Genomic DNA, 8725 nt, shown 5'->3' with positions numbered 1-8725 from the left:
GCATGCAAGCCCAGCCAGACAACTCTGTCTCAAAAAGTAAAGTAACAATGATGATAATGAGGAGGAGGAAGACTAATGCTGAGGATGTCACTGAGGATGATGCTGAGGAGGCTGAAGGTGCTGCTGGGGATGCTGAGGGTGCTGCTAAGGATGCTGAAGAGTCTAAGGATGCAACTCAGTGGTAGAGTACTAGAGCACTTGTTTAGTATGTATGGAATCCTGAGTTTAGTCCCAACTACAACCAAAAACAAAACATACAGAGAGAGGTAAATTTCTGGGAATTAGTATTGCAGTTTTGCAAAGCAAATTAATTCAGACCAGCCACTGTTCAAGTGCTCATCCAACACACAGAGCTAGTAGTTCCATATTGGTAAGGGCAGGTCTGAACCGATCAGTACCATACCCTTTTCACAACCCAGCAGACCAAAATATACTCAGTATGGGCCAACCAAACTGAAGCCAATTATTCGCTGACTAGTGAGACATTTCTGTGGCTTATAGTGACCAAGGAAGCCTGGGGTTCTGACCGGTGGGACCTTAGTGGGAATTGTCTTACAACCAAGAACTGCCAGACCCAGAGGATCTGCCTGAAGGAATAGGCAGATAAAAAGAGCACCTGGGAGGCAGGAGGATCACCATAAGCTTAAAGCCAGCCTGGTCTACATAGTGACAGGTCTACATCTTGTCTCTAATAATAACAGTTCCTTTAGTTAAGCCAGAAGATCCAAGAGCACTTGACCATCAGGGCTAGCCATTGAACCCAGTTCTCCAAGCTTCTCTGTCATGATACCTCACAAGGAAGATATTTAGTTAATTCTTTGGATCCATCTTAGAGTCTTTCTGTGTCATAGTGGTGGTAACTACCAATAAACTTGAGGTGAAGATCTTTTACCCCCCACACACACACCCAGGTGAGTGCAAAGAGCAAACGTCATCTTAAGAGCATGGGAAGATGGGAAGTCCCTTCTCAGATGAGCTAGGCACAGCTTGTACAGTCTGCCAGGTCGGTCATTTGTCACAGCCTTTCAACACCTCTCCTGGATCCAGTAGACGTTGGAGCTTTCCAAAAGCCAGACAAGCAAACTCCCATTACCAGAAGGCCATCCAGAAAGTCATTCCAATGTGCTAAGGCAGCCTTCTCTGGCAGGCTCCGAGAATAGGATCAGCACGTCCTAGGCCGACCAAATGGTATGAGGAATGGGAGAAAAGGTCAGAAAGATTGGCAGCTATGAGGCCTTAGCCTGCAAGGAAGGGCAACCGGAGAAAGAGAATTAAGAGAAAACGGCTCGTATATTCAATTCATTACACAGTATTGATTAGCATCATGTGGACGAGCTTTCTCTGAGGCCAACAGCTGATAGTTCACTGACTGCACAGGGGCTGCGTCCCCATAATGGAGAGATGATAGAGCAACCAGGGAAGAGGTCATTTCCCAGTGTGTCTTGGAGAACACACACCATGTACCAGGTGGGGGAAAGTAGTATGGAAAGAAGAATGTGGCTTTGTGGGCAGAAAACTGTCCTCAGTGCCAAGACAATGTGGGAAAGCCACAGACCTCCAGGGGATGTTTTCTAGTCTCTGGTGTGTACTGGAATGCTTGCTTTACAATAAAAGACCTTTGTGAGTTATCGAGTGCTATAAAGTTGATTACATTATGACTCCTTTACTTAAAAAAAAAAGAAAAAGAAAAACTACCTCTGCTGAGGGCTCTTCTTTTCCTCTTTTGTACATGTTTGTTTGAAATGGGGTCTTGCTACGTTTCATAAGCTGGCTAACTTCTTTTTTTTTTATTTATTTTTCAGTTTAAATTTAGATAAGAAACAAGGTTGCTTCACAAGTCAGTTCCAGGTCCCTCTCCCTTTCCCTCCCCTCCTCCCGTGTCCTCCTCCCAAGCTGGCTAATGTCTAAGCTCTGGAAATTCTGTTTCTGTTACCTGAGTATCCGGAATGACAGACATTCCACCCCACGCCTAACTTATCTGGTAGGTTTTTAGAAGCCAAAACCTATTATTATTGTGCAACATTTCCTAGGATGATGTGAATAAATGTCTCTTTACCCCAGCTAGGGCACCAATGACAGACCAAAGAATCCCACCCAAGAGCTGGGCGTTGGTGGAGCAGGCCTTTAATCCCAGCACTCGGGAGGTAGAGGCAGGCGGATCTCTGTGAGTTCGAGACCATCCTGGTCTACAGAGCGAGTTCCAGGACAGCCTCCAAAGCCACAGAGAAACCCTGTCTTGAAAAAAACCAAAAAAAAAAAGAATCCCACCCACGAACAGCTTGGTGAAACGGTCAATTTAATTGAGGGTGTTTGTGGAGCATGAATGAGAAGTTACTTAGGAGAGTACGGGCAACTGATGGACAGCTATACCACCACCTCCTCTCCCTCTGCCTCCTCCTCTTCTGGTTCACCGCTTTCCTCTGAGAGAAGAGATGCTTCATGCACTTTGGTGCTGCCTTGCGAGCCCTCCCCCACTTCTACAAAGGAATATTAATATAGACTCTCGTGAGAACAATTACAACTGTTCTGTCTTAGCCGGGCGTTGGTGGAGCACACCTTTAATCCCAGCACTCGGGAGGTAGAGGCAGGCGGATCTCTGTGAGTTCGAGGCCAGCCTGGTCTACAGAGCGAGTTCCGGACAGCCTCCAAAGCCACAGAGAAACCCTGTCTCGAAAAACCAAAAAAAAAAAAAAAAAAAAAAAAAACCAACTGTTCTGTCTTCAAGATGGTGGGTGATCTAGATGTATTTTCTCATTTAGGGAGAAGCACTGGGTTGTCATGTCATTGCAATAGTCACTTATTCTTGGAACTTTGACTGGTTATGAGTCTCTGCCGTAACCACTATCTACTGCAAGATACCATTTCTCGCAGGTGGTGCACGCCTTTAATTCCAGCACTCAGGAGGCAGAGGCAGGTGGATCTCTGTGAGTTCCAGACCAGCCTGGAGCCAGTTCCAGGACCGCCTCCAAGGCCACAGAGAAACCCTGTCTCAAAAAAGAAACAAACAAACAAGCAAACAAACAAACAAAAAGATGCCGTTTCTCTGACCAAGGCAAACAGCAGCAGTAATCAATGGTCATAAACAAATGGTTAAAAGGCAACCTGGCCAGGCGTTGGTGGCTCACGCCTTTAATCCCAGCACTCGGGAGGCAGAAGCAGGTGGATCTCCGTGAGTTCCAGACCAGCCTGGTCTACAGAGCGAGTTCCAGGACAGCCTCTAAACCAATACAGAGAAACCCTGTCTTGAAAAACCAAAAAAAAAAAAAGGCAACCTGACAGGCACATCATAGTCACCTCACAAAACAGCGGATTTCCCACTAGGTCCATGACTTCCTAGCTACAGAGTTTTTGTCTTTGCTTACAGTACTAAATATGGGTTCCTTCTTATAGTGTGAACCTTAAATCCAGTCAGGAAGTATTTGGTTGTACCCATAACCTTCATGCCATCATTGCACATGCAGGTACATCTTAGCAAGACTGTTGGTAATCCAAAATCCTGTCTGCTAGGCATGATGTCTATTGCACTCGTGAATCCACAGCACAAGATGAGTCAACATCCCAGCATGGATGAGAGCGGGCCTCCTGAGGCTCCGCTCCTAGCTAAAGGGCATTGGCAACTGGCAGCTGCTGGTGGCTGGTCGTGCTTTGGTTCGTCTTCTCATGTGCATGCAGACAGTACTACTTAGTTCCAGTGGGGTAAACAAAAAAAGAAGAGGAATGAAGGTCAGAGGGAGACATGTTGGGTGGCCCAGGAGGAGTGGGAGATGGAAATTGAGATTGGACATGGTTATGACTCACTGTATACATGTATAAAATTGTCAAGGAATAAATTTAAAAGATATTCTATAAGCCAGTCAACATTCTAGCATGGAGGGGAACAGAGCTCGTTCATTATACCATAACCTTAGCTAAAGAGCCACTAACAGTTGATGGTTTCTGGGGGAAGGACAGTCAGTTGTCTTTAAGGGTGTGACCCCTAGTAAGTTGACTGTGCTCCAATGGGTGCCCATGACAATATGGACAACATAAATCAGATTTGGTAGGTGAGGGAGGGCATGATGAGGGGTAGAGGATTAGAGGTGGGAGGAGTTGGGAGTAGGAGTGGGGTTGAATATGACCAAAATAAATTGTATCAATGTATGAAAATTTCAAAGAATTAAAATAGCAATATAATAACTTTTATATAAAAATTCAAATAAAAACTTTCTCCTGAGTATGTCTTTTTCTACACATTCAGGATGTTTCCTGATTTTAAATTACTTGGGTAGGACTCAAGACATGCTCAGTGGGTAAAGATTCCTTCTGTCAAGTCTGATAGCAAGTGTGGATACACACATACATATACGTAATAAATAAATGTAACTTTTTGTTTATTTATTTATTTTGATACAGCATCTCACTGCTTAGTCCTGGCTGGCCTGGAACTCTCTGTGTAGATCAGATTGGTTTGGAACTCACAGATCTACCTGCCTCTACATTTCAAGAGCTAGGATTAAAGATTTGCACTACTATACCCGGCAAATACAATTTTTAAAACATTTGCTTATTTTATGTGTATGGATATTTTGCCTGCATGAATGTTTGTGCACCATATGTATGGCTGGTACATTTGGAGGCCAGAAGAGGGTGCCAGATTAACTGGAGTTACAGATGGTTGTGAGTCTTTTGGAAAAGCAATCAGTTCACTTAACCCATGAACCATATCTCTGGCCCCTATAAATATAACTTTTAAAAATAGTCCTTAGGACTGGGTAGTGGTGACGAACACCTTTAATTCCAGCACTCAAGAGGCAGAGGCAGGTGGATCTCCGTGAGTTCCCCAGACCAGTCTGGTTTACAGAGTGAGTTCCAGGATAGCTTTAGCTACATAGAAACCCTGTCTCGAAAACAAAACAAAAAATAGGCCTTAGGGCCAAGTGTGGTGGGGGCATGCCTTTAATCTCAAACTTTGAAGGCAAATGTCTATGGTTCAAAGGCAGCCTGGCCTACTTTTAGTGAGTCCCAGGACACCCAGAGCTACATAGAGACCATCACAAATGCTGCCTTCACCCCACCTCAAATCCTTAGGGCTGTTGTAGGATTTTCCTCACTCACCTTGATGATCATCATCTATGCCTTATCCAGATATAAAACTTGCAAGAATTTGCATTTGTAACTGAATTGGCCCTACGTGGCAAGGTAGGCCTCTAATAACCACACTCTGGAGGTTGAGGCAGAAGGATTGCCATAAGTTTGAAGTCAGTCTGGGTTACATGGTGAGTTTGAGTCCAGCTTGAACTTCAAGACCATGCTTCAAAAGATAGACAAACAAGAGTTTACCAGCATCCTACAGCATGTCTCGTTTCTTCTTTTGATCCCCTAACTGCCCGCCCTAGTGAACTGGAGAATTGTTCAGTGGTTAAGAGCAGTTACTGCTCTTGCAGAGGACATGAATTCAGTTCCCAGCACCCATGTCAGGTAGCTCACAGTCACCTGTAGCTCCAGCTCCCGTGGATCTAACACCGCTGGCCTCCATGGTCACCTGCATTCATATACACATACCCACACTGAGAAACACACACACATACATAACTAAATAAAATGTTCAGAAAAACTGCCCTTCCTGATTCACACTTTGCTGAAGCAGCTCATCATAACCCTTTAAAATTAGACTCATACACTCAAACTAGAAATTCCAGTTATTTGTCGCGGCTGATGAAATTTCCTGCCTCATCTTGTCAAGCCACCTGTTCCAGACGATACCATCCAGGGGTGAAGCAGGTGTACCCTGCTGTGTGTGCACTGCTCTAAGTGTTGCTTTTGCTCACCCAGTGCCGCCCCACCCTGCAGGCCAGACAAACTGCACAAGCCGCCGGCCTTCTAGACTCAGCCTTTTCAGTGGCTCCTTGACCTAGATCAGAATGTCCCCGCTGATCACCCAAGACTCAGGTCCACTGTCAGTCTCTCAGAAGCTCCTCAGGGCTCTGTCAGTTGAGTGTTTTGAACATCCCTCTGTGTTCCTTGCTGGATTACCTGCTTCTGTGTCTTGCTTTGATTTGTACTCTGAAAGCCCAAGTGGTCCAACACAGCAGTCCACCAGCTTGTATTTAGTGCCAACTTTGTGATGCGACGTTGAATCAGTGTTTAGTTAGTGAGCAAACAACTGAGAATACACAAATGAATGACAGTCACATTACCCAACAAAGCTGTATTTTTAAAATTTCTATTTTTTACTTTATTATTCATTTTATTTTATTTATTTTATTTTAGTTTGTGTGTGTGTGTGTGTGTGTATGTGTTTGTTTTGAGACAGAATCTCATGTATTTCCTAGTCTAGCTTTGAACTCTTGGGCCTCCCAAGTGCTGGGATTACTTGCATATACCACTATTGTCAGTGTCATGACTTTAAAGGTTAGTGGAGGGAAAGAAAGAAAAACCTTGCCGGGCGGTGGTGGCGCATGCCTTTAATCCCAGCACTCGGGAGGCAGAGGCAGGCGGATCTCTGTGAGTTCGAGGCCGGGCTGGACCGATAGCCTCCGAAACAATACAGAGAAACCCTGTCTCGTAAAAAAAAAAAAAAAGAAAGAAAGAAAGAAAGAAAGAAAAACCTTTAGCAAGCCCTGTGATTGCTGAGGCCGGGAGGACAGTGATCTTTTGATCTGGAAGTTTCTGCGGAGGCTTTGCCAATCCTGGTGAGACAAATGCAGAAACACACTGGCTGCCATTAACTAAAACAGGAGCTTGTGTTGCCTGTCAACACCAACACCAGAGCAGAGGCAGGTACTGAGTCTTCAAGTAATGACTGAGACAGACAGCCAGCAACCCAAGAAGCAGCAATTTCACACTCTAAGAAACGGGCCACCTTATCCCTCATCTCCAGCCATCAAGTCTGGGGGAGGGGTGAGGAGAGACGGGGACAAAGGCAGGCAGCCAGGCCCTGGAGAGCTCTGTCTAGCCCTCTGGCCAGGTAGTCAGCCTTGTCTCTGAGAGTCACTCTGTTGGTGCAGCTGTCCTTAACATCTCCTGCATGTCCTCATCTTTATCTCTCCCTCATTGTCCCACTGGACAGCTGGGTTTGGCCACATCTGAAGATGCTGAGTTTGATTGGTATCTTTTGGTTTCTGGCCTGCATTCCTTCTGGCATTAGGTTAGGGATTAACTCAGAGCAAGCAAATCATTATAGCAGTGTGTGTGTGTGTGTGTGTGTGTGTGTATTCCTACACCATGGAGTGCAAAAGTCCCCTGTGTCATCCTCACTTGTACCCACAAGGTCACTAAAAGCCATATGGAAGCATGACATGTGTCTATCTTCACTTCTGGCCTCATCTCTGCCTCTGGAACCACCTTGGGTTTCAGGGACAGCAAGACCTGGCAGAGCACCTCTTGCTTCTACTCCAGACGAAGGCAACTGTTCAGGAGAGTGAGGTCACACCCTCGAGCAGAAATGGCCATCTCTTGAAAGCCAGCTCCTTCCTCTGAGCAGTGAGAACTGCCTGAGACCGGCTTGCAGGCCCAGAGCTCAGCCAGTCCCTGGAGAACACATCTAAACCTCAGTGCTTTAATTACACATTACTCTTGCCTTTTGCTCTGATATGTCTCATAGTGATGCCTAAAGTTCTTGTCAACGCCATGAAAACCAAGGTTAAGGTCTCTAAACCCCTTCATCTTCTCAGTGTGACCACACTGAACAAATCTCTTTTCTCTTCTTTCTACCATTAAGTTGCCTCTTTAGTTGCTGTATCAGGACAAATGACTGAGGCTAGCTTATTAGGGCTGCTAGAGTCTAGGCTATCTCCCTAGACTGTTTACACCCATGTAGTACTCGGCATATTAATGATACACTTTATCTCTATGAGAATTCATCTTCTACAAATCCATTTTACCATGTCACAATCACTTCCCCATTAACTACTCAGTCCGTGGCCTCAGAACTATGTTTAGTCTGCCCCCAAGCTCTTAATCTTTTTAATGGTTTTTTGAGACAGAATTTCTCTGTGGCTTTGGAGGCTGTCCTGGAACTAGCTCTTGTAGACCAGGCTGATCTTGAACTCACAGAGATCCACCTGCCTGTACCTTACTTTTGTGTGTACAGGTGTTTTACCTGCACACATATCCTTGGTGCCAGTAGAAGCCAGCGGTAGGGAAGGCTTCAGATTTCCTTGATCAGGAGTTCTAGACCCCTGTGAGCTGTCAGGTAGGTGCCAGGAAATTGAGCCTGGTCCTGGAAGAGTGATCAGTGTTCTTAATTGCTGAGCCTCTTTTTTTTTTTTTTATAACCCACTGAGTCCAATTTATGGGTGTGGGACCACTCCTTAACTGCTGACCCATCTTTCCAGCCCCCTAAAGTTACTTTCACTGTGACTGGAGATTGAATAATTAGGAGATGAATTAGCATTAGGATACCTCTTTTAAAAGCACCAGGAATAGTGACACTTTCCAGTTTGGAAACAAGCAACGGTCTGTATTATCTTGGTATGTGTATGTGTGTACATAGCCCAGGCTGGACTCAAAGTTCTGATCCTCCTGCCTCCACCTTCCAAGTGCTGGCATTATAGGCAAGTACAGCCATGCCTGCTCAGGCCGTTATGACTTTCGTCCCGATTTCCTGATTCCACAAAAATCAGATAAACAACTCAGTTTTGGTTGTGTGTGTAACCTGGAAACGTATTATGAGTGACTCCACCGGACTTTTAGTCTAGTCTGTGACGTCACGTGGCGCGGAACAGTGGCTTCCTAACAGTATTTA

The sequence above is a fragment of the Mesocricetus auratus genome, unplaced genomic scaffold (genome assembly GCF_017639785.1).
Source record: "Mesocricetus auratus isolate SY011 unplaced genomic scaffold, BCM_Maur_2.0 Super-Scaffold_100691, whole genome shotgun sequence".
NCBI lineage: Eukaryota > Metazoa > Chordata > Mammalia > Rodentia > Cricetidae > Mesocricetus > Mesocricetus auratus.
Note: the sequence above shows the minus strand (reverse complement) of the source record.